Source organism: Quercus robur, chromosome 9 (assembly GCF_932294415.1).
Source record: "Quercus robur chromosome 9, dhQueRobu3.1, whole genome shotgun sequence".
In the NCBI taxonomy this organism is placed as follows: Eukaryota; Viridiplantae; Streptophyta; class Magnoliopsida; order Fagales; family Fagaceae; genus Quercus; species Quercus robur.
This window is the reverse complement of record NC_065542.1, coordinates 32,041,495-32,046,542: the sequence shown is the minus strand read 5'-3', so window position 1 is coordinate 32,046,542 and position 5,048 is coordinate 32,041,495. Positions and strand designations below refer to the sequence as shown.

Genomic DNA, 5,048 nt, shown 5'->3' with positions numbered 1-5,048 from the left:
AAAGAAAGTAAAATAGGTGTCAAGTGATGTGTACGTTTAAGAATCAATTGTCAACAAACAATCTTGTAACTTAATTGATAACTTCTGAAAATGATTTGAACTATGAATTAGAAACTATTAAAAAAAAAATTCTAAAATTGATTTTGTATTATTTTTATAATATATTTGATATAAAATTTTAGCTTCGACGTCCACTGCAGGTGGGGTCCCATGGCCCATTTTTTAATTTTCAACACAGATCTTGCGTCAAAAACTAAATTACATTAATTTTTTTGTTTATTTTAAGGAAAAGCTAAGTTACGTTAATTAAAGCTAACAACTAATGATAATAAAAATAAAATTGATGATAAGAAATGTTATAAAAGCATAATCAGAAAGCGATTCAAGGAAGCTAAAAATAGAACTGAGTGTAGTGTAAACATTCCCTCCCCTCTATCTCTTTCTATTCTGGTGTCCGAGCTTGAAAAGCAAACCAACTTGACTGTTAAAGCCAAACCCAACTTTCATAATCGCTCAAACTCTAATGCACCACTTTTATTTATTTATATTTTGTATGTATCTACTATATATATGTCTCACATGACTGCAATAACCGGCAACAAAACGACGAGGTGGTCGGAAAGCGACAGCTTTTGAGTTTGAATTAAAAAAAAAAAATGCCGCAAAATGGTCTGGCCGGAGAAGCCCAGGCTTTGGGCGAGTCCGGTGGCCGGACGGTGGTGGTGGGGGTGAAGCTAGACTCGCCTAGCAGAGAACTGCTGACATGGGCTCTGGTCAAGGTGGCTCAGCCTGGTGACCTTGTTGTTGCTCTTCACGTTCTTGGACATGATGGTAATGGAAAAAAAAAAACATGAGCAGAAGTCTATGATATAAAGTTTTGTACTTGGTTTTTGTTTTTTGATTATTTTTTAATTTTATTTCTGTGTTTTGATGGGGTTTGTTGTTTTTGTTGTGAAATGGATAAATATGTGTAGAAATTGTGGATCGAGATGGGAAGTCATCTCTGCTTTCGCTTGTCAAAGCATTTGACTCTGTTTTTGACGTCTATGAAGGTTTCTGCAACCTCAAACAGGTTCGGTTTCCTGCAAAATTTAAGCTTAAGTTGCAAAATTATTTCTGGGTTTTGTGCTATTTATTCATGGAATTTTCTAGTATATAATTGCTTTGCTTTTGGTTGGTTTGAAAGCAGAAAACTAAGTTAAACAGAGTAAAACTTGAGTTGCATGTGTATTTCTTTTTGTTATTTGTATCAAGAATCAAAATTTGTACTTTCAGCGTTTTTGTTTTAGCTAACAAAATTTTGAAGAGTAGAGGATTTGGTTGAAATGTTGCAGGTGGATCTCAAGCTTAAGATTTGCAGAGGTACATCAATTAAAAAAATTTTAGTTCGGGAAGCACAATCTTATTCTGCTGCTACTGTTATTGTCGGAACTGCTCGTAACCACCATAAATTGCGGCCATCGACATCGCTGGCTAAGTACTGTGCTAAAAAATTGCCCAAGGATTGTTGGGTTCTTGCTGTTAATAATGGGAAAATTGTGTTCAAGAGAGAAGGGTCTCCAACAAGTGCAAGCTACTCCAAAGGTTTTGGATTTTTTTATAATTGATTTGTTGTTTTTTGGAATGAATTATAGTACAGTTTTCTTATTTTATGTACTTAATACAGAAACTGAAGATCATCATCGAAATGGGTTGCTTAGAATGATTCAGGGGACACTGAAGAAGAACACGAAAGTACTGAACGAAGGCAATGCTAGTGTGAGTTTAAAGGAGAGATTTGATAATGGTACCTACCAAGAATTGGAGGAGGGCTTAGCTAAAGCTGCTCTGGATAGTAGAGAGAGTGCTATGACGGAGAAATGCTCAATTTGTGAGTCGAACTCCGATTTGCCAGATAATTGTGGTGAGCAATCTGCAGAAGACTCTTCCAATGATGGCGTTGAAGACAAGTCTTTGGCTATAGTGCCAGTACAGAAGGAAGAAGCAGCGTCTAGTTCAATTTCTGTTTTGAAAAAAGAATTACCAGAATCAAAACCCGGCTGGCCATTACTTCGTCGTTCTATTCTACCAGATAAAAAAGAATCTGAGAGGTCTTTGGTGCGGCAGATCTCTGTGGTTCAATGGGCATTGCGGTTGCCTAGTAGAAAGTATTTGTATATTACTAATTCAGATCACAAACAAAATAGTTGTGATCAGTGTGAAGATCAGTCCTCAACTTTAGATAGTGAGAGTGGCGCTATTGTTCCAGTGGATACCAAGACATCGACTGCTCCACCTTCACCTGAACGCAATTCCAGCAGCCCACCAAATGAATTGGAGGGTCTTCATGAGAAACACTCATCAAGTTGCAGATTGTTCAAGTACCGAGAACTCCTTTCAGCAACATCGAATTTTTCGCCAGGTTTGTTCTGATCCACATTTCATATTCGAATTAACTTACTTATAGTCCATTGTATGTAAATGTGGTTTTACTTTTACAAGTATTTTGCTCTGTAATTCCAGAAAACTTGATTGGGAAAGGAGGCAGCAGTCAAGTTTATAGAGGCTTCCTTCCTGACGGGAGGGAACTCGCTGTGAAGATCTTAAAGCCATCTGAAGATGCTTTGAGGGAGTTTGTCTTGGAAATAGAAATTATTACTACCTTACATCACAAGAACATTATTTCCCTTGTGGGGTTCTGCTTTGAGGATGGCAATCTTCTCTTGGTTTATGATTTCTTATCAAGAGGAAGCCTTGAAGAGAACCTTCATGGTATAAAATTACATATAATTATTGTGAACACTATGAAAAGTGAAGATTGTTATGCTACACAGGCTCCGAGTAGTTTCTAATTAATGTTATGTTTTTCTGGTTCTTGCTAACTTAGGGAATAAGAAAGATCCTCTTGCATTTGGTTGGAGTGAGAGATGTAAAGTGGCTGTGGGTGTAGCTGAGGCCTTGGAATATCTGCACAGTGGCAGTGCTCAACCTGTGATTCACAGAGATGTTAAATCATCAAATATACTATTATCTGATGATTTTGAGCCACAGGTGATGTAAAGCTTATGTCTTAATTTAGTGATTTTTTTTTTCTCCTTGTTGTGCTGTTGATGCTGATGTTATGATACTTGGTTTCTTCAGCTCTCTGATTTTGGACTTGCAGTATGGGCATCAACCTCCTCATCACACATAACCTGCACCGATGTTGCAGGCACCTTTGGGTTTGTAACTTCAACTCCCATAGTTTTAGCATCCATAGCTTATCTGCATGCTCAGCATTCCTTTCAAAGAGAAAATGATGGTTTCATTTTTGAATTGTTTTCTGAATAACGGTGAAATTTATGTTTAACCATTGAATATTATTACATTTTGCTGCAGTTACTTGGCTCCTGAATACTTCATGTATGGCAAGGTAAATGACAGGATAGACGTCTATGCATTTGGTGTTGTACTTCTTGAGCTTCTTTCAGGAAGAAAGCCTATAAGTAGTGAATATCCAAAAGGCCAAGAAAGCCTAGTCATGTGGGTATGTCTTCTTTTACTCATGGGGCTATCAGTACTGAACTCACCTCTCAATGTTATATCTTAAAGAAGGATTAAATGATTCAAATTTGCTGTCCAGGCCAAGCCAATTCTAAATGATGGAAAGGTGTCCCAATTATTAGATCCAAGCTTAGGCGATAACTATGATCAAGACCAGATGGAGAGGATGATATTAGCTGCCACACTTTGTATTAGGCGTGCCCCACGAGCTCGGCCTCAAATAAGCATTGTAAGTCATCTCTAGTTCTTCTTCATAGCTTCCCTTCGATTATACTTAATGACTTGCCTACACTGCCCCCATGTCATATTCTAAATGTTATTGGAATTGCCTTCCCCCCCACCAAACACTTTCCTTTTCTTTTTTTTTCGGTGAGTGAAGATGTTGTTTTCTGGACCCTAATCTCACTTTTTATAACTTGCATATCCCTCATCATGTGGTCCCTCAATTATAATAGCTCAACTCCTGAAGTAGATTCTTTAAGATTATACTCTTGTCTAAATAACATTTTTTTCTCCTTTCTATGATTATTTGTCTAAATTTATATCTGTTCTCATTGGCCACAGGTTTTGAAGCTCCTTCAAGGTGATATTGAGGTCACCAAGTGGGCAAGGCTACAAGTTAATGCTTCAGAAGAATCTGACATGCTGGATGGCGAAGCTTGTCCACGTTCTAATCTACAGTCACATCTTAACCTTGCATTGCTTGATGTGGGGGATGATTCACTCTCCATGAGCAGCATTGAGCAGAGCGTGTCACTAGAAGACTACTTGCAAGGCAGGTGGAGCCGCTCATCAAGCTTCGACTAACCACAGTACTGGCTAATTGCAAGTAAAAATTGGTGTCTCCATTGTGTGATTCTTTTGTACATTCTTTTTTTTTTCCCTGCCATTTCATTGGCTTTTGTGTCTTCACTCGGTTTCATATAGATGGGTTTTGGATGAGAGGTTGTTTGTGGGTGTGCCCTCCTCCTTCCCCAATTAGTTGAGAATCTAGTCCCAATTTGTTGGGGCTAGCTTCCTCTGAGAGAGAAAAGGATGGTTAAAAAAATAAAATAAGAGAACAAGTGTCAGTTTTATTCCCAAAAATCTCAATTAAAATGAGAGTGGAATATGTTGTAATTTTAAGAGATTCATACTATTGTGATCACAATTAAACATTGCTCATATCCAGAACAAGCTGGTTAGTAAGAGCTATGCTGCATTTTGTGCTTGATTTATCCATCTTTTGATTACATATTTACATCTGTTTACTAACTATTTGATGCAATAGCATTTGTTATTTGCAACTTTATGACTCACAAAGTGCCCTTCATATGAGGACTATACAAGTCTTTATCATCCTCAACTTGCTACAATTATTGTTGAGCTACGTTCTGTTTGCTTTTTCCCTCCAAACCCACTTTTGGTATAGATTCCTCCCCACTCACCATCAACATCTGCTATTGAATCCTCACATTATCTGCTATTGAATCCTCACATTTTTGACCCCGACGCTCTTGTATCCTCTCGTGGATTTATAAAGTCAT

At 37.6% G+C, this 5,048-nt stretch overlaps 1 pseudogene; it reads left to right on the top strand.

Annotated features, from left to right (window-relative positions):
* The first annotated feature begins 410 nt into the window (after positions 1-410).
* Positions 411-4,758, top strand: LOC126700605 (protein kinase STUNTED-like; annotated as a pseudogene).
* The last annotated feature ends 290 nt before the right edge of the window (positions 4,759-5,048 follow it).